Raw genomic sequence first — 21,795 nt, 5'->3', positions numbered from 1 at the left:
TCTGCTCTGGTGCTTCTAGCACACTCAGCTGATGCAACAAACTATTGAGATACAGAAAATAGTGTACTGGAAGCACCAAAGCAGAGAGCAACATCCCAGGCAGGAAAGTGGAACTGCACAGGTTGTGACAGGTGCATGGTGCTAGAATGAACACCATTGACCCGTCATTTGCTGGCTCATGTGTGGCAAAATGCATAAAGAAATGAAGCTGCAAAGATGACTACACTGACGCTGCCAAGCTTTATTTTTCCGATGTCTTCCTATATCTATCTCTCCAGATCTCACACTCTGTTCCACTCTCTTATTCCATCTCCGCCACCCCGGTGTCTCTGTCTCTTCCCCGATCTTTCACTGTCTCTCTCTGTCCCCCCCAGCTCTTTCCCAAGTCCACAAAACAAATGAATATGTGCAACGACTTTGTACTCTATAAATATAATTATCTACTAACTTCACACTACAGGTGACTTTGCATAGTATTGAATCGGGGTCATATCTGTATGATCTGTCAAGCAGGGAAAGAGGGTAGCAGGGATTAGGTTAATGATGCAGTTCATGCAGCATATGTCATAAGATGCAGGCCTTCCAACATGACCCCTTTCACCAGGTATACGATGCTGTGCTCTTGGTCTTCCCACTTAATTTAAGATTGCAGTCACCTGTGTTGCACTAGTTAATTGATGAGAAGGGTGTTTTTAACACAGGTAACAGCAACCATAAATTAAAGGGGTAGTCCAGGAGCAGAGCATTTTGTACCCGGTGGAACGTATCATGTTGGAGGGTCTGAAGATGTTCTATATTTTTTTTCCCATTCTTTCCATCAAGGACTAACAGGCAGCCTTATTTTATATCTGTAGCATAGGCTACACTGTAGCCTATGCTACAGTGTAGCCTATGTTTGCATGTTTGCATGTTTGCTTTCAGGCAATAGTTTCAGATGATGATCTCCTGTAAATGTCTTGACCGACAGGTCAACATATTGTACCACAGGTACACATTAAGCAATGTGATAATAAAATAATAAATAAATAAACGATGGAACAATCCCTCATTCTGTCCTTCATTACCTGCAACAGTGCCGTATGCAATAACGACCAGTTGGCCATGCAGCACAGCTGACGAAACATTATAGCATGTGACCGTAGCGTGCATGGATTGGGCGTACACACTGTACGGTCCGGCCAATATGTCAGTCCGATTCGACCAAAAACTACATATTGTGCCGACATCGTCCCAGTGTGTACCCAGCTTTAGGCAGTTAGAAAAAGTACACAGAGCTTTAAAAATGGGCTATTGAGCCCCATAGTTACTGCTAGATCTATTCACATGATCACCGAGAATGCCCTGATAAAAAATATGTAAGTAGAAAGCAATAGGACAAGATACCGCTATACCCAACAGTGCATTTTCCTTGCATTGCCCTGAATGGCTAAAGCTGGGTACACACTGGAGCGATGGGCATTCGTTCCGACATCGGAACGAATGCCCTTGAATGAGGTTTGCTCGTACATACTTGAACGAGTTAATGAACAACGGAACAATCACTGTTCCGTCCTTCATTAACTTACTACAGGTCGCTAGAGATGTGCAGCATATCAAACCTAGCAACCGTCGCTAGCGGCAGCAGGAGAGTGGAATCGCCGGTATTTTCTGAGCAATGTAGGCGATTTGTCATTACAAAACATAAAATCGGCCAAACATCGCTCCAGTGTACACCCAGCTTAAGTATAGGGCCTGATTCACACCTGGTCGCAAGGCTGCGTTTGCAAGCAGCCTGTCGATGTTTGCATTCTGCACATTCATATGCATCGCAGTGCGCGAACCGGCCACTGCGAATGGGAATCGACCGCAGCGAGCACACAGAGGCTTCATACAGTGATTGACAGGAAGTGACCGTATGAGGGTGGTGACGGGGCGGTGGTCAGAGAAACGCAGGCATGCCTGGGCGTCTAGACGCCGTTTCTGGGGCGTGCATAAGTAGTCCCCAGTGATGGCATACGCATCCTAATGTCTAGTTACACACACAAACATTAGCAATGTCTGCGGGAGGGTCAGGTCAACCACAACTTGTGCGTGTGGGTCCGATGGTTCCCGATGTTTTCGCTGTCTTGCGAGAATGTAAGTGAAGTGAAGTAGGCGGCACTATGTAGTGTTGGGTGTCCTTATTGTGCTGCGGTTACATTGCATATGCGGTCATTAGCATATTTTCGCCTCGAAAGGCTGCCTGCGAATGCAGCCTTGTGACCGGGTCTGAATCAGGCACTTTATTTGAATTGAAATGAACAAAATGAGGGATTTGCAATAAACAATGAAGACTACTGTTAAATTATTCAAATACTAGAGGTTGCCTCCTATTTCTATGGCCTCATTTATATATACAGTATATATTCATCCCCCGAGGAAAGTTTATCTAAAACTTTGTACTGGACTGCAGCAATTGAATACATAGGGGTTTATTTACTGTACTACATGGTGTGTTTTGCTATTAAAAGTACTGGGTTCCAGTCAAAAGATCTACATTAAAAAGGTTGACAATGTCTAGATAGACAACAGATGTTAAACACGCACAAAAGGTTGACCGGAACAAAATGTCAACACACAAAAGGTCGACATGGATGAATTTCGATATGTACAAAAGGTCAACGGGGTCAAAAGGTCGGCACAAAAAAAGGTTGACACACTGGGTTTTTGTTAGGGATAGGCACTTACCAGAGTGTTAGGGTTAGGCACTAGGAGGGACGGTTAGGCACTAGGAGGGACGGTTAGGGTTAGGCACTAGGAGGGACGGTTAGGGATAGGCACTTACTGGAGGGTTAGGCACTAGGAGGGACGGTTAGGGTTAGGCACTAGGAGGGACGGTTAGGGTTAGGCACTTACCCCCGATGGTTAAAGTTAGGCACCAAGGGGAGGGTTAGAAAACAAAAAAAATGCGTCCACCTTTTGACCCTGTCGATCTTCATCCATGTCGACATTTTCTGTGTTGACCTTTTGTCCCTGTCAACCTATTGCCTGTCTAACATCTGTTGTCTATCTAGACATTGTCTATTATTTTCTTGTAGATCTTTTATACCAAACCCAAACTACTGCCTTTTTACATTTTGGGCTTAAACATCCTGGCAAGCATTTAGTAAATAATCCCCACACACTGGCATAAAAACAAACCTGCACAATGAAACTAAGATTTAAAATTGAAGTAATCTGTATATAAGACTTTCTTCCACTATTCAGTAGCCCTCTCGTGTGCTCCATGGCCCAGGCAAGCATCTATTTTATTACTGCAGAACGCTTTAAGTTCTTGTTCACAGGAAAAAGCCTTTTTTTTTTTTTTATAATTCTGAAATTTAAATTATTTTTCAGTTTTTACTAACAAACTATTTTACTTTTTCTTTTTCTTTAAGCTCTAGCAGTTTATTGCTTTACCTTTGTGCTATTTCCGGCTAAATTACAATGAATACTGGACAAATGCAGTCTATATGTCAATAATATGTAAACAAAAACTGCTGTGTGTATGTGTGTGTATGTATATATACTGTGTGTATATATAAATATTTTCATATACTCATTAGACTTTGTACCCAAGATTATAAAGCATTTCCACAACTGATAACCATCTCGCTCCTCACTTCATCCACTGTAAATGCAACAAGTTTATATAAATACAGAGGCCTATTATGGTGCTGTTTAGTTGTGGACTGAATAATACTACCATGTGTTTATAACCCAACAAAAGCCCTGATTACTCCTACTTAAGTCTCAACATAGAGCAGCAAATAAAAAACATAAAATATCTGTGTAAATAATAACTCTAAAGGCGGGTATCCACTAGGCGATTTTGACAGGCGATATCGTCATTATCGTGCAATCGCCGTCAAAAATCACCCGCAAATCGGGCATGTAAATGACAAAAACGACCAGCGATGGGCATGCCCGCTAGTCGTTTTTGCCATCTATCATCGCCTGTACATGCTGGTCAACCTGGCGATCGCTTCAGGTTCAGCATGTATGGGGAGCAATAGAGAGCACCTACAGTTCTCTTTTTGCTACTGCCGGACCTCTCTGCAATACACGGGAAAGGAAACAAACAGTCAAAGCCTGATGATGCTAGACACTCACAAAATGTGAGTGTCCAGCGTCATCAGGCTGTGACTGTATGTTTCCCCTCCCGTGCCATGTGTTGCAGAGATGTCCGTGTCTTGATCTGCCTAGACTGAACGAGTGAATATACAAACGAGAAAACGATTGCAATGTCGTAATCGTGCTCTTGTTTGAATATCTAGTAGTGGATACCCGCCTTAAGGCTGGGTACACACCTGGGCGACTTGTCCACCGACCCAGGGATCTGCAGAGAGCTGGTAAGGCAATACACACTTACCAATATGCAACTCGAGGTGTCTGAGCTGCAAGTGTATGGGTGGTCGGAGGGCTCGCTCGTACACACAGCTAGATGTGCTGAGAAATCTGCAAGATACTCTGCATCGGCTGTGCTGCAGAGCCGATGCAATATGTCTGTGAACGACGTATCGTCTGTGCACTATGCGATATGTTGTTCGTCAGCTGATTGAACAAAGTATTGCATAGTGTGTACCCAACATAAGTCTGGTCAAATCTGCAATCACCCTTAGGAGCTCTTCTCCAGCTATTTTAATAAACAACCAGATCTGGCTCCCATATGGTGGTATATGCCTCATCATCACTAGTGCCAAGGGGTATGCAACCAATGGCACTAAGGATATTTTGAATGGCACCAGTGGTGTCAGTCCCTCTCCTACTAGGCATGTGGGTCTGCTCCTCCTCTCTTACTTTACCTCCTTCCCTCACAGAGGAGACTCTTTTGGCCCTCTCAAACCACAAGCGTAGCCCGCATACCCAGTAAAGCCTGGGCCTCTGGTGGGTGAACCCTGTCACAGTGAAGTGGGTTATATACTGTGCAATAAATTCTCGATTATTACACAGTCAGTATGCAGCACTGAGGGCTGATAATCGTGTGCAACGCAGTCAGATCAGGTGATATGTTCTGACCTACTACACAACATTTTCCCAAGGGATGAACTGAATCGTTTGGTATATAGTTGGATGGGAATCAGTATGGCCGGCAGTTCAAATCCCGACAACGGCAGCCCAGCAGGGGTGAAAATCCCGATCGTCCAAAGGTAAGTATTCACTAACCCTATTCTACCCCCTAACACTGACCTCCCGCCCCCCCCCCCCCCCCGAGTGCCTAACCCTTATCCTCCCTCTAAGTGCCTAAACCTAACTCCCCCTTCCCTGGTGCCTAACCCTAACCTCCCCCCAGGGGTGCCTAACCCTAACCTCCTGGGGGGTGCCTAGCCCTAAATCCCCTCCGGGAGCCCCTTACCTAACCCTCCCCCCCGCGGCTGTCCATGCCCGGCTTACCTTCGATCGGTAAGCCGGGTGTCGGGCTTCGGGCATAGGTCTAATGACAGGCATCGGGATTTCGACGTCTGTCATTAAACCCCTGCTTGGATTAGACAGTCGGGAAGCTGGCGGTTTGCAAACATACTGTATATTAAGTTCTCTGCTTTTAACACCTACAGTACATTCTAAGGACCTCATTTATCAACGAGTTTTATCATCCACAAAGAGTGGTAAAACTTGTTGCGTATGATGATGGTGCTCCAGCCATTCAGCTCCCAACTGTCACATACCTCCCAACATTTGAAGATCTCCAATCAGGACATCCGCGCGTTCCAGAAAAGAGGCGTGGCCTGTACAAAAGGGGTCGTGGCCTAGCGTCACGTCCCCGTTTACATCAGTAAGGGGTGTGCCCAGCATCTACAAGATGCTGGGCTGCCCCCGGACTTCCCCCCGTACTGTGAATAGATGCCATGCGCATGCGCACAGCATCTATTCTCGCTTTGCATACCTGCTTCTCTGCTATGCTTCCCCCAACTTCCCCACCACCGCGGGACACTGCTGCCCGCGGGTGTGACAGCGGGACAGTCCCAAAGAAACGGGGCTGTCCCGCTGAATGCAGGACAGTTGGGAGGTATGCTGTCATCTGCTTGAAAAATGACAGTTGGGAGCTGATTGGCTGGAGCACCATTTATCATACGTAACGATGAGGCCCTAAGTTTTCTTAATAGCATTTGGTAAAGGAGTCTAATGGTTCTATTCATGTTGTTAATTATCGGGGTCCATCATTGCTCCGGAACGGAGACAGCTGATCCGAAAATCAGCTGTCTACCCAAAGTGTACCACTGCTCGCAGCGAGCAAACGCCATCTGAAGATGGCAAATGCTCCCGCACTGTATTATATTTTCGGAGCTCGATGAATTCTGTCCCCATACTAGTGTATGGGGACAGCGGGCCATTCCACCAGAGGAAGGTAAGTAGGAGATATATGTGATAACTCCTGCTTTACCTTCTTGATGAATGGGCCAAACACTTAATTTTTCCAATTGCAGGTGAAAATATGCAATTTCACCTGCTTTTGTAAAAATTAAGTGATGATGAATAGGCCCCTTATTAATAGAGAGCTCACGAGGAAAATATCATGCACCTCTCTAATGCGGAGGAGAATAGCGAATCTTCAGGGATCCTACTAGGAAAATAATAAAGATATACGTCTAAACCTGAAGGGAATAGAGAGTCTCCATGGACCGAACCAGGGAAATAATATGAACACGTCTGATGCCGATGGGAACAGAAAACTCACCAGGTATAAACAGTGTGAACATATGTAATGCTTAGAGCAACATCGGGAGGCCTTCAATGCATTCAAAATTATTTTTTCTTCTTTCAGATTTATTTTTTCAGTTTAATTCTGTTATCTTCATTTACCACAATTGTTTTCAAACACCCCTCCACACCATCACCCACTGTGGTATAGCCCAGCAGCGTGGTTGTATTATGTTTATAGTAATCGCTATTTCCTCAGGAAATCTCCACACCCAGTTTTAGGGGAGACTGACAGGTGTCCTGCTTTTCCCTCTTTCAGCAGCCCAGCCAGAAATAAGCAGCTTTGTACTTTTACCACAGACAAAAATGGCCTGGTCAGGTATACTGAGGTGGTTTTTCTCTAGACAGAGGATAGCAGAAATCCTTTACAGAGCTTAATAAACCCTTCTATAGGATTTAGGAGGATTGAAAAATCTGCTGCCTCACTATTGGCTAAATCAGGATTCAAGCGTTCAAAACAGCATTAGGAATGACTGCAAGCAAATGTCTTGGTGAAATGATTAACTGAGTACCCTTTCTATAAATAGCACAAGACAATAAGCCTGGCTAAGGATATTATCTTAGTGTCTGTGTATTGGCTAAACTCTGGGAAATGCTGTAATAAACATATGTGAGATTGAGGGTGGTGGGGAATAAACTACAAAAGCAAAAATACAAGAGGTGAAAGACACAACAAGACTCTACACAAGATTCCATCTGAGCAAAGTGCCTGACTAAAGGTGCGTACACACATAGCGATGTAAATGATCGACTTGAATGATATCGTTACTGTTCAAATCGGTCATTTAAATGGTCCCTACCAACTCACCATCAACCAACGATGCGTGGCCACGTATGGACGACAGCGATATCGTCCATCGGCCATGCATGCCAGTCAACTTGCTCGATATCAAGCAGGTTACTATAGGGACCCGCGATCGTTTATCGCGGGTCGCTATAGTCGTCGGTGAGTAGGTGGTGTGCTGGATGATCGATATCAATCATCCAGCACACCAGGGAGGGTCCATGACGATCAGCCAGCGATATCGTATTGCTGGCTGATAGCTACGTGTGTGTACGCACCATTATTCAAGAACATGGTGCGCACATCCCATATCACAAAGCCAGCAATCAGCCTCTTGTCATGTGCTGGTTACGCTTATGTCTGATTGGTGGCTTACAGAGCATGCATGGTTTTGTTTTTCTCTTTAAATAAGAACCTTTTAAGTATATTTAGTCATTGTTCTTAGGAAAGAAATATCCTGTGCTCGGTTAAACCCATACTTTACAAGGTATTAGCTAATTGGCAATATTAATGCTATATATGAATACAAAAATGAAAGACAATTGTTGGCGCTTTGACACCAGTGCTGCTAATCTGTCTGTCTCTAGCAAATTAAAGCATGAGGAATTGCAGCCGAGCATGAAGAGCTCCTCATTTTCTGCAAAATAGTAATAGTAAATAAGATATTCTCCTGAAATCATTATCTCCTTTCCAATACATCTCTGGAGGGCAAACAATTATGGAGTCCACAGGGTCATAGCTCTCAACATGTCATGTGATAACAGAGGGGAGGGGGAAATGCCACAGGGACAACAGAACTCAGAGGCTGTTCCAAAACCTCTCCAAAAAGTACTTTAAGGCTATATGATACTGGATGCTAAGGTAGTCACATAATACTGTAGAAAATTACCATTATTTTTTAAAATCTGCAGAATTATCAATAATTAATAGCAGTCTAGAGCAGGGCTGGATTAACAGGAGGACAACAGGGACGGTCGTCCCGAGGCCCTCACACATAAGGGGCCCCCACACCCACCAGGGGTTAAAGTGGGCCAGAATGGGAGACAGAACCAGCTCCGCCTCCTCCGGCCCACCTAACCCCGGCGCCGCAGGGAGGCTCCATTTGCCGGGCGCCCGCTGAGATTTTGATACCAGCTGGCGCCCGGCTCCCTCCCGCAGCACCAGTGGCAGTCGGGGCTGGAGCTCACACATGAGTTCCGGCTCCCGCAGTGTGCAGTGCACTATGGGAGAGACATCATGACGTCTCTCCCATAGTTCCGAGGAGCGGCCAGCTGGATGGACGCGGGGCTTAAGGTAAGTATTGTGTTTTTTTACACTACAGGGGGCACTGCTACAGGGAGCACTGCTACAGGGGGCATTGCTACAGGGCACTACTTCTGGGGACACTACTACAGGGGGCGCTACTTCTGTAAAACACAGGCACCCACATGAAATATTACTCACCAGTTGCGCAATCTTATCCACATTACACCGCACATAGTGCCTGATTCAGACCCACTCGCGAGCGGCTGTCCGCTCGCAAGTGGGTAGATGGTGTGCACTGCGCATGCGCACGACAGAGGGAGCTCCGTCGTGCGCATGCGCGAGACGTGACGAGCGAAGGACTTTCCTTCGCTCGTTGTGTCTGATCAAAGGGGGCGTGCTGTCGATGTTGATTGACAGCACGCCCCCTTTGGTGGGCGTGCCTGCCAGACGGAGGCGTTCCCAAGGGAACGCCTACCGTCAGAAGCCGGCCCCACTGACATCACTAGTGATGTCAGTGGGAGTGATTTTGGCTCTGATAGAGCCAAAATCACTCCTGGCCTTGCGGTTGAGAAACTCAACCGCAGGCTTCTGCTCGCACTGGCGATGGTCGCGATGGTCAAGACCATCGCGACCATCATCCTGCACGCTCGTATAGGCTGTGGGTGGTGACCCACAGCTATACCAGCGTCCAGGAGGACGCTCCATATTTATGGAGGTGGGCCCTTATTCAGAGCGAGCGCTCTGGTCAGAGCGTCCGGCTCTGAATCAGGGCCATAGTGCCCCTGATTCACCTTACACCAAATACTAGCGTCCCTTATTCAGGTTATGACACACAGCAGTGCCCCTTTTACACAATGCCCACAGTAGTGCCACTTATACACATTGCCCACAGTAGTAGTGCCCCTAATACACATAATGCCCACAGTAGCAGTGCCTCTTATACAATGCCCACAGAAGTAGTGCCCGTTATGCAGTGCCCCAGTAGTGGTAGTGCCCCTTATGTAGTGCCCCCAGTAATAGTGCCCCTTATAGTGGCAGCATCACCCGCTAGGGTGATGGTCGCGATGGTCAGAGACCATCGCGACCATCGGGGCTTACGACGAGACCCTAGGGTAGGGTCTCACTTGTCGTAAGCCCCGGAGAGCTTCTGGCTCTGTCAGAGCCGGACGCTCTCCACTGACATCACTAGTGATGTCAGTGGGGCCTCCCCCAAATGGTAGGCGTTCCCATGGGAACGCCTCCGTTTGGGCTGCCACCCTCCCGGCCCGCCTTCCAAACGGGGCGAGCTGTCAATTAACATCGACAGCTCGCCCCCTTTGGAAAGAGACCCGCTACGACCGGCGCTGTCGGTGCGCACTTGACAAACATCGAGGCGGCCGTGCGGTCGTAGACCGTATGGCCACCTCTGAATGAAGGCCTTAGTGTGCTCTGAGTAGCACAGACAACTGTATGGAAAAAAAAAAGTATTCAGTTTGCACATTATATCAAAGAAGTAAATACTGTGTACATGTACAGCACATAAAGCCCCGGATTTGTGGAAAAGCTGAATTGCAGGGTAGGTAGGCTGCCCCTTATTACATAAGATTACCAAGTTTTCTTTTCACAGAAACAGACAAATCTCAGGTGCACAACTCCAAATTATTAATGATGTATAAATGCAATAACATTTTGCAATCAATAGAGGTTTTTAGCATAATCATGGCCAAGGTTATGGGCCTACCCACCATATCCAGGTAACCTCTAGGGTAGGTCCCTAACATACTAGGGTTCAAATCCAGAGCGCAGGACCCCCCAAAACTGGCCCAGCCAAGCTGCCCCAGGGCACCACCATAGTAAGTAACGTTTTCTTTTGCATGCCTGCCAGCATAAACACAATACTGATTTTAGAATAGTGTAGTATTTTCCTAATTTGTTTTATAATTACAGTTTGCGCCTGAGAAAATTTTGCCAGCCAGGAGGCATTAAGAAGTTGCCGGGTGGGGGCAATGTAATACCTTATTACCGCAATAATGAAAAATGATGAAATCCTTATATTGATTTGAGCTCGAGACTGACAATTTAAATTAAATAATTTGTAAAGACTCTTGCAGATATTGCATCTGTGCCCAGATGTTTGTTGGCTGGATATAATGGTGTATGCTGATACACAGTGCATGTCTGCACTCTCCTACCCTCTGTGCAATGTTTCTGCTGTTTAAAATATAAAAATGAGAGATAAATCTCTGTTACTGTGCCTGTCACAGTAATGTCAGTGCAGCGCAACTCTGATTTTGTCAGTAAGACCCCTGTAGAAGGATAGTGCCGGGTAGTAGGTAAAAATAAGCCGTGAAGTTGATCCTGGGGAGAAGATTGTAATACATGGGGGAGCACAGTACGACTGTATGACGATGGGGAAGTGTAGGGAATATATGATATCACATGCGTCAATCACATAGTCCCATTTCCTTCCATATACACTTAAAAGTCCAAAGTAATGGGGCAAATCCACTAGACGATCTACTCCCTGTCCAATCTCTAAACGATTTTCCCTGAAATTTTATCTTTCAGTCTGAACGATTTGCAAACGATTTGCAAACTATCTTTAATAGATCAAGTGAAATTGACCTGCATGTTCAGTCGACTGACGAGACGATCAAACGACCAGTGGGAACACGCATCGTTGATCGTTAACGACCAAACACTGCACGATTTATAAACGATTGAACGATAACGACGTTCAATCGCCTGCCAAAATCGTGTAGTGGATGCCCCCCTTAACCATGCGATGCCTATGATGAGATACAAGCTCATAACACCTTATTATGCCCAAATGAACTACCATACAGTTTACTGAAGTCAGAGTAAATAAGGGGTTGATGTCAGTAACACATGGTGAGGTCAATGGCTGGGGAGGCACACATGAAGATGGGTCTGAGATGAGCTGGGAGCTTGTCTTACCCCCTACTCACTGTAACTCTCCCCTCAATACACTAAGCTTCAGTATCTATTGATTCTCCTACCTGCATTACTGTGTCTTATCTTGCTGCTGCTGACTGAGCTCCGATCTCTAGACAATGCAGTGACTCAGAGGCATGCCTCTAATAGCTCTCTTACTGTGCAGCTTACTGCAGTTGGTGTGGCCCCGCCCCCAGCACTGCAAGCAATGTCTGACTATACGGAAGCGAGGCTGAGCTGTTGCTGCCTCATCTTTTGTCTCTGCAGTCCCTGGGAGCTCCACAAAGCTGGTGAGTGTTTACTATAAAAATTATTACAATTAAAAAAAAAGATGTTTATAAGTTAGAAATATCTTCTTTGTATTATTCTAATCATTTTTATATAAAATTTCAGGAGTTTGACAGGGGAGGTTGAGACGGCACGTCCCTATTTGATGTACCAAACAGTGAAAAGAGCGGAGAAGTGGGCCAGTGGAGAAATTGAGGATGCATTTATCAAGTACATTCTATAAAATAATAGGTAGAAGGTGATGGGTTGCCTTGCACAGTTTTCATGCTGGTTCTTTTCTCCACCCTTTGCACTGCGTGATTCATCAACCGGGTGACAGTATCATACCAATGTGTATCTATAATTATTACAGCTGCTTTATCTTAGGTATATTTATCTTTTAGCTAAATGTTTTCTAAGATGCTATTTATCTTTTATAAACCAGATGACTGTCAGCACATTCACCTGCTGTGTTACAGATATATCTGCAACATGTTCTATTTTCCAGACATATAACAATGTTCAGATTTGGAGATTACGGTGTAATGTGCCGTTTCCAACCACCTTCCTTTTGTTTTGTTCTTTTTTTTACTTATTATCATAATATGCTTAATCATTCCCAGTTCCGCAAAGAGCTACAAACACACTGGCCCTCATTCAGAGGCGCTCGCAAGAAGCGAGCGCTCGTTCTGAATGAGGGCGGCCGCTTGTTTTTTTTAGTGCGGCCTCCTGGTCGCTAGCTAAGCTGTGGGTTACCACCCACAGCTTTAGCGACCGACTAGGGTGATGGTCGCGATGGTCAAGACCATCGCGACCATCGGGGCTTGCGACGAAGCCCTAAGGTTGGGTTTCGGCAACAGCAAGCGCCAGGGAGCTTCCTGCTCTGATCGAGCAGGAAGCTCCCCACTGACATCACTGCTGATGTCAGTGCGGCCGCCCACAAAACGGTAGGCGTTCCGTAAGGAACGCCTCCGTTTTTGTAGCCACCGCCCTGCCTACAAAACGGGGCAAGCTGTCGATCAACATCGACAGCTGCCCCTTTTGTAGTGAGCTCTGGAGCGAGAGAATTTCTCTCTCGCTCCGGGGCTTGCGCACGCGCAGTGCGGCCGCTGCGCGTGCGCAGGGCCTTAACATCGACCCGGTTGCAAGTGCTCAGCGCTTGCGACTGGGTCTGAATGAGACCCACTGTCTCTTTTCAACTAATTTCTACCCTGGAGCTTTCACTACTGTAGCTAGTACAATGTTTTGTTCCTTTTTAACGTTATGTAAAATGCTAAATAAAGCTTTCCAAATGAATGAGACTGCCAGATTTTCTTCATCTATAATACAGGCTATGGGGCTGAGGACATACTTCTGTTTGACAAGCGTAAAATACGCAATTATGTACTGCACAAAACCCACAAAAAGAGTCTTTGCCATTATCCCTATGCCGATTTGGTACTTTCACTTTCTTATGTTTGAAAAGGTGGTATGGGAGAACGAAGGGACAAACTCAGGTCATGTTCGCACAATTGAAAGCTGAGGGAGCATATATGCCTATCAGCAGCCATATCAGTTTCTGCTGCTGCACATAATTATTATTTCTCACTGTGCAGTGCTGTACTGACAATACCTGGTGAGTAACAATGGCTATAAAGGGGCTCCCTGAGAAGAGAGTCATCAGAGACAGACTGTACGGCAAAGAGCCTTATGTGGTGTCTGAAGTGCCAGAGGTGAGGATTTTATTTTTGCATGATTAATACATTTGACTGTACATGTGCCAAGTACATAAAGCGTTGTAAAACTTAAAGGAATATTACTAGATCTTCATACACACAGCACACTCATTTATAGTACAATACACGGTACTTGTGTACTTTACGGACTCATTGCAGAGATAACTCAATTAATGTTTTATATGGTACTTATGTACTTTACGTACACAAGTACCAAAAGTTGTCCCCACCTAAAGAAGAAAGTTGTCACCTCGCGGGCTCGCTGCACTCTCCACGCTTCGGGCATGGTGGCTCGCTACGCTCGCCACAAGGTTATATTCCCCCTCTATGCCCACTTGGATGGTAGGGAATGACGCTGGACACTGGCTCATGACATCAGGGTCCTCTCCGTGAAGGGGATTTAGACATTACCATGATTGAGAATAATAATGAGTGTAGGGTTCTCTCTGCAATGAGTCCGTAAAGTACACAAGTACCCAATACACTAATAAGTGCATGTGCCAAGTACAAATATGTATTGTGCCACTAATGGAGCAATGTATAGATTATTGCACCATGCACAACCTCTGACAGTTGCCTCTTCCAGATACAATTATTGTGAATTTTCTTTTGTCCTGGTAAAATTTAAAAAAAACTACACTTATGTCACAACCTAGGAATCTCCGCGCCTGTGATTCCCACAATCAAAGACTTCTAGGGGTATATTTACTAAAGTGCGGATTTACAAAATGGTAGATGTTGCCCATAGCAACTGATTCAAGTTACAATTCATCTAGTGCCTTCTAGAAAATGATAGCTAGAATCTGATTGGTTGCTATAGGCAACATTCCCACTTTTGTAAACCCGCACTTTAGTAAATATACCCCCTAGTATGCATGTGAGTAAGGTGGAGATGTATTAAACCTTGGAGAGAGACAAAAGTACCAACCAATCAGCTTCTGTCATGTTTCAAACATATAATAATGTATAATGAAAGTTAGAAGCTGATTGGTTGGTACTTTATCACTACCCACTTTATCTCTTTCCATGGTTTGATACATCTCCTCCTAGGACTTGATCAAGGACACAAAAGTATACCAATAACCAAGGTTTGCATCAATTTGGCTGACACAAAAAAAACATTTAGGGGCATATGTATCAAAGTTTGATGTGAGCTAAAATTGCAAAAGATATATCACCAACCAATCAGCTTATAACTCACATTTTGCAGGCTGTGTTTAAGAAATGATAGTTTGGAGCTGATTGGTTGGTGATATATATTTCACAATTTTATCCCTTAAGGGGCCTATCCATTAGCAGATGTTTTTCTGAAAGATGAAAGACAAAAGATATCTATTGAAAATTCCGGTGGCTGTGCTGAAAGATATCCGTCATGTAAATGACAGATTTTGGCAAAAAACGAACGATGAACGATATCGCATGATATCATTCAGGGAGTGGATTTTTTTTCTCTGCAGCGCTCTGTAGCTGCTACTAATATCTTTTGTCGTTCGTCGTTCAGGGCATATAAACTGCCAGATATTTCTAATATCTGGCAGCGATATACGATAATTGACCAACATGTTGGAGAGATGAAAGATTCAATTTATCGGCCGCGGGAGTGCGCATCTGTCATCGTTCAGGGCCTATCCATAGAAGAGAAATTGAACAACTGAACGATATATCGCTTAGTTGTTCAATTTATCTGCTAATGGATAGGCCCTTTTAACCTGCACTCCAGATGCAAGCCTCAAAAATATAATATCACTTTGTTTATTAGCCAATTATATTGCAAGTGGTGCCCCATAGCTATGGAGTCAACTCTGTTAGCTAGCGTCACCCCTTGTCCCTTACTTCACCACAGTTTCTTGGAAGTGGATGATATACACTGAAGTGTCAAAAGACATGGAATAGCAGTATGTAAAGGTAACGGTAGGTGGCGTGCATCAGCTGTAATGTGACATCTCGTGAGTCAGTCTGAAGACCAGCTAGGCTGCTCATGGCAAAGCAACATGAATTAATGAAATTCGAATAGGGCATGATAGTGGGTGCCTGAAGGCTGGGACATTGCATTTCCAAAGTTGTGCAGACATTGAAAATTCTTCGATCTACGGTGTCGCGTATGAACCGGAAGTACCTAATTGTAGGCATTACCACCCACCATGGACAGCGCAGTGGCCAGCCACAGGTGCTTAATGATCATGACCAGCTGTGTCTGGCCGACACTGGCTCAATTCACATCCACATTCAATGCAGGAGGTAACAGATGCATAACCAGCAGATCAGTGCAGTGTTCTTTAGCTTTCATGGGATATGGGAGCAGAAAACCCACCAGTGCTCCTGTTAAAGCTATGATACCAGACATAGCACCTCACCTGGGCTTAGGACATCACTAATTGGACACTGGAGGACAGACATGTGGCGTGGTCCAATGAGTTGCAGTTCTAGTTGTTTAAGGAAGATGGTAGGGTTCGGTTGTGGCGCAGACCCCATGAGGTCATGGACCCAAGTTGTCAACAAGGCAACGTGCAGGCTGGTGGTGGTTCCATAATTGTGTGGGGTGTTTTTACGTGGCATGGGTTGGGTCCACTGGTCTCCCTGAGCCTTTCATGGACTTCATCTACCCCCACAACAATGTAATATTCCAGCAGGATAATGCACTGTGTCATCAATCTCAAGTTGTCCAGAATTGGTTCAAGGAGCATTCTGGAGAGTTTTGACGAATGGTGTGGCCACCACATTCGCCCAACATGAACCCAATCAAGCATTTATGGCATGGGGTGGATAGGTCCATTTGCACCCAAGATCCCGCACCTACAAACATCAGGGAGCTGTGGGAAGCTGTTCAGATGGCATGGGTCAACATATCTCCAGAGGTCTTTCGTCAACTTGTGAAATCGATGCCACGTCACCGGGCTAGAGGGGGTCCAACACAATATTAGACATCTATCCCATGAGTTTTGGCACTTCAGTGTATATAGATATATATATATATATATCTCACATAGATTACCTGTAGCCGGTGTAGATTTTTTTTCTATTACTAAGTGCTGCCCCATTAAGCCCCATAGCAGACATGAGGTAAAGTTTTGCTGACCCTGTCAGTGGAGTTGGCACCACTGAGAAGTGTTCCCCCTTTGGCCAGCAACAGCCTCAGGCCGCAAATTGTGGCCCACTGCTGATTGTTGGCCGGAGGTGCATGGTAGAGGAGCCCTGGGGCCGGCTTTTTCTAAGAACTAGGGCCAGTCAGGACACAGGACGTGGGGAGCAGAGGGGGGACGCCCAGAGAAAGGAAAAGGGGCAGCCAAGTGGAGAAAATGGATCTCTATAGATATGGGAAAGAACTGTTAATTTTGAGATGATAATGTCATCCAGATACAAGAGGTCTATATCGAAATTCTTGTGCCCCAGACAATTTTCCATGATGCACTGGAATATCCCTGGGGCATTGCTCAGGCCGAAGGGCATCCTCACAAACTCATGAAGGCCCATAGAGGTAATGAAAATGCCACTGGCACTTGCAGTACCCGCTGGTTAAGTCCAGAGTGGAAAAGAAGTTTGCTGACTTCAAGGCCGTCAAGGACTCCTTGATGTGGGGGTAGTGGGTATGTGTCTTTATGGCTGATGTGATTTAACTTCAGGTAATCTACACAAAATCCCAAGCTCCCATCCTGCTTCGACACCAGCACCATGTGTGCAGCCCATGGGCAGTGACTGTCCCCGATCAGCCCGATAGCCTTCATCTCTTCCAACATCTGCTTAATGGGCTGACTGAGGCTGTTGCTGGCTAAAGGGGGAACACTTCTTCTCAGTGGTGCCAACTTCACTGGCAGTCAGGCTGACAGGGTCAGCAACAGTTCACCTAATCTCTGCTATAGGGCTTAATGGGGCAGCACTTAATAATAAAAATATAAAAATCCAGTAGCTGCAGGTAATCTAGATATAATATATATATATAATCACCCACTACCAAGAGACTGTGGTGACAGTAAGGGACAAGGAGTGACGCCATAACTATGGGGCACCACACAATGTTCTGGTGTTGCAGCAATTGGATAAAAGTAAATTTTCCAGAGCTGTTAATTAAGTGGTCATCACGTGACCTCCATAACCCAGAAATCTTCCGGATTTGGCTGTATGTACATAAGTGGTCCAATCTGACATAGATACAGCTGCTGGGTGCTTGGGGCAAGCAGCCGGATTGTCCTGTAAATCATTAATATGGGAAGAATCATGAAAATGGGATTTTGGTACTTACCCGTAAATTCTTTTCTCTGATTCCACAGGGGACACTGGAGGTGCTTACGCTGGGGTATAGAGGCGTGGATAACTGGAGCTGGCACTTTAAATTATTCAGAAGTGTGAAGCTCCTCCCCCTCTATCCCCCATCAGCCCTCAGTATAGAAAATGAAGACCGAGAAGAGATGGAGAACAACAGGAGTGAAAAGGAGAGAAGATCACACAACAACATATGAAACCTACTGAACAGGCAGGCAAAGAGCGCTGAGGTGGGCGTCCAGTGTCCCCTGTGGAATCAGAGAAAAGGATTTACCGGTAAGTACCAAAATCCCATTTTCTCTTTCATCCACTAGGGGACACTGGAGGTGCTTATGCTGGGGACGCCCCAAAGTTTACCCCACGGGCGGGAGCGCTCTGAGGAACCTGCAGAACAATGCGGCCAAAACTTGATGCAGAAGCCGCAATTGTATCAACCCGTAAAACGTTAGAAAGCGTGAACCGATAACCAAGTGTCCGTATGGCACAATTGTAAGTGGAGGCACACCTCCCAGGCGCCCACGACACACCCACAGAACATGTGGAAAGAGTCGAATGGACACAGGATGCTGACGATCATAAGCCTGATGGATAGTCAGTCTGATCCAACGAGCCAATGTCTGTTTGGCTGCTTGTCAACCCCTCCGAACAGCATCATAGAGGACAAAAAGCATCTCGGACTAGCGGAGGACGCCATCCGAGCAACATAGATGCGGCAAGCTCAAACCACATCAAGAGTAGAGGAAACACCCGAGTCCTCTATCAAAAAAGACACCACAATAGGCTGGTTTATGTGGAAAGCCGACACCGACACAGGAAGGAAAGCGGCTACCGTCCTGAGTTCCGCCCCATCAACATGAAAACACACGGTAAGGCGGCTTATAGGACAGAGCCTCCAATTCCGAAACTCTGCGAGCCAAAGCCAGGAGGTGGACAGTCTTCCCAGACAATTACTAATACCAACCTCCTAAATAGGTTCCAAGATGGAAAACTGAAGATATAAAGTACCAAATTTAAGTCCCAGGGAGCTGTAAGTGGTACAAAAAAGGTGGCTGCACACTCAAAACTTCCTGAAGAACGTCAGCACGACAGGTATGGGGGCCAACTTGCGCTGAAAGAAAATGGAACAAGCAGAAAAAACCTGCACCTTTACAAATCCCAAAGCGCAGGCCCGACTAATCCGGTTTGGAGAAAAACAGGAAAACCGGAAGTCCTAGAAGGAAGGTCTTGACCTATACATCCGATTATAGAAGAATGCCAGGTACAATGATAATGTGCAGCCAAAACCAGGTTCCTGTCGTGAAGCCTATATAGGATAACCGAGTCTGGGATACCTCCGTGTCTTAAGATATCAGTTTCAAGAGCCACCCCATAAATGAAATTGCGCTAATCTGGGGTGTATGAAAAAGACCCTGAAGCAGAATACCCAGGCGTAAAGGAAGAGGTCATGGGACATCTGCTAGGAGGGACCTAAGATCCAAGAACCAACTTCTCCGAGGCCAGTTTGTAGCCCCAAGAAAGTCTAAGCAGACTTGAGTTTCTTTCTATTTAGATAAAGAATTAGAGGGATCGGAGAAAACAGGTAAATGTCGTAGTTCGACGGAACTGTGAGAGTGTGACGACAGCCTTCGCCTGCGGGTCCCTAGTACTTGACATGTATGCTGGGAGCTGATTATTCAAACTAGACGCCATGAAGTCCACTTTAGAACAATCTCATTGATGTACTAATGCATGGAACACGTCTGGGTGAAGCTTCCATGCTCTAGGATGGTTATCCTGGCTATTCTGCCTACAGAATTACTAACTGACTCACAGCCCGCCGGGGAATCTGAGAGACTTCCCCATGGCTATGCGACTTGAGTTTCTCCCTGGCGGTTGATGTAAGTGACGGCCGTCGCTTTCTGACTGAACTCTTACCGGAATAGGCCTTAGCAACTGTGCTGCTTCTAACAGAGCACTGTAAATTACTCTGAGTTCTAACCCATTTATGGGCCACTGTCTTTCTTGTGTGGACCATTGATCCTGAAATGATAGTTGAGGACCACTGCTCCCATTCTTGGAGACTGGCGTCCGTTGTCACTATTATCCAATTCCATACTCCGAATGGGATTGTACCCACCAGAGGGGAGCTACCATGGTGGCCTGAGCCAAACGGATTAGTCGATGTAGATTCAGGTGAGATCCTGATCCCTGTGATAGCAGGTCTGGTTGGAACACTCGGAAGTGGAATCGTCCGAATTGTAGTGTCTTGAAAGCAGCTACCATCTTCCACAAGAGACGCAGACAAAGAAGCAAGGACACCCTCTTCAGTCTAAGGACTAGCTGAACCAGCAGCCGGATATCCCAAGCTTTGTCATCCGGAAGGAAAATCCTGTGTAATACCGTATACCGGATCATCCCCATAAACTGGAGTCTCTGGCCGGACTGAGATTGGATTTCTTGAAATTGATTACCAACCGTTAGTATTAAAGTCTAATATGACAGAGAAGTGTAAGAGAAGAGATTCCGATGGAACCTTGATTAACAGGACGTCCAAATAAGGATTAATGTTCACTCCTGACGACCGAAGTGTGCACCGTTCTTGGAAGTATTCCAAAACCAGGTCAATGCATAGAGCAAGCTCTTCTTCCATCTTCCTGTTCAAACAATCCATTTAATATATGGCACCCAGACAGGGGCCGTATGAGATATTAAACTGATAAGAACAGATACTACCTTTGATCCTACCCAAAAGTCCGAGAAGCGATCTTGCAAGGTTGTAAAATGCAGGAAGTGTGGTTCCCAAATGGGGACATGGAAATAAGCGAACATCCAAGGAAATTAGGAACTCCTCTGGTTCCAAGCTCGCAATGACAGACTGAAGTGACTCCATATTGAAACTATACATCGTCAGATACATTTAAGGATCTCAGGGTTAAGATGGGCCTGTCTGATTCATCCAACTAGGGCACCACAAAGAGCTTTGAGTAAAACCCCCCACATCGTTGATACACTGAAACTGGAACTAGCCCCGTCTAACTTTGTAGAGACTGGATACCGTCCCGCCGAATCCTGGCCCTGTGTGAATGTCTGTTAGCGAGCTCTCACTGCAGGAGATCCAAAGTGGGACGGAAGACCGTCATGCCACCTGTTTCTTAGCTAGATTCTATTCCTGTCACCATGCAGCTGTATGTGGGCAATCTCTACCTCTGTCACCCCTTGCTTGCGTGCGAGCAACTTGGCTCTTCCACGAAAGGGCAGTGGCGCATGAAAAGAATGAAATGAGGGTCCAGTTTAAGTTCTCTTGGGAGAACCAGAGAGCTCTGCGGGCAGAAATAGCAGAAGCGGATATGCGAGTACTGATCTGATTGATCTCCCTGGAAGCCTCGCCCAGGAACACTGCAGACTCACGGATGTGTTCTGCCAGTAGACGTAACTCAGAGCTCCTCCCCCTCTGGACTATAATCATCTGCCCAGCAAGTTGCAGCTTTGTTAACCCAGGCGCTAACAATTGTAGGCCTAAATTGAGCTACCGCTGCAGTATAAATAGATTGTAGAGTTTTTTCCAACTTACAATCAGGAAGGCCCTTAAGTAACGTAGTACCGGAACAGGAAGCGTAGTTTTCTTAAAAAGAAGAGAAACAGACGCCTAAACATGAGGCAGTGTTTCCCACTTTTCCAACCTGGGTGATGGAAATAACCGGATGGGCAACGACGCCTCCTATCCGTCCGTTTTCAGGCCACTGAAAACTGTTCCTGAAGATGCGGGAACGAAAAAAAAAAAAAATAGCCGACCGCTTTGGTCGGTTTTCAAATGTATAAGGTAGATTAAGGAGCTGCCTAATCGCCAGAATCATGGGTTCCACCACCGTAGAGGTGGATTGTAAGTCTTAAGGTGCAGTACCATCCAAAAGTTCTTCC

The 21,795-nt window shown here is 45.8% G+C and overlaps 1 protein-coding gene and 1 non-coding gene across 3 annotated transcripts in view; both read right to left on the bottom strand.

The window, feature by feature from the left end:
- Nucleotides 1-21,795, bottom strand: part of MIB2 (MIB E3 ubiquitin protein ligase 2) — a 173,216-nt gene that overhangs the window by 124,871 nt on the left and 26,550 nt on the right. The gene's annotated exons all lie outside the window — the stretch shown is intronic.
- LOC148474411 (U2 spliceosomal RNA) lies at nucleotides 20,461-20,642 on the bottom strand. The gene has a single exon (XR_015872889.1). It is a non-coding gene; the product is annotated as a U2 spliceosomal RNA (small nuclear RNA).

The sequence above is a fragment of the Taudactylus pleione genome, unplaced genomic scaffold (genome assembly GCF_031769625.1).
Source record: "Taudactylus pleione unplaced genomic scaffold, aTauple2 ptg000845l, whole genome shotgun sequence".
In the NCBI taxonomy this organism is placed as follows: domain Eukaryota; kingdom Metazoa; phylum Chordata; class Amphibia; order Anura; family Myobatrachidae; genus Taudactylus; species Taudactylus pleione.
The sequence above is the reverse complement of the archived record's forward strand: the minus strand, read 5'-3'. Positions and strand labels throughout refer to the sequence as shown.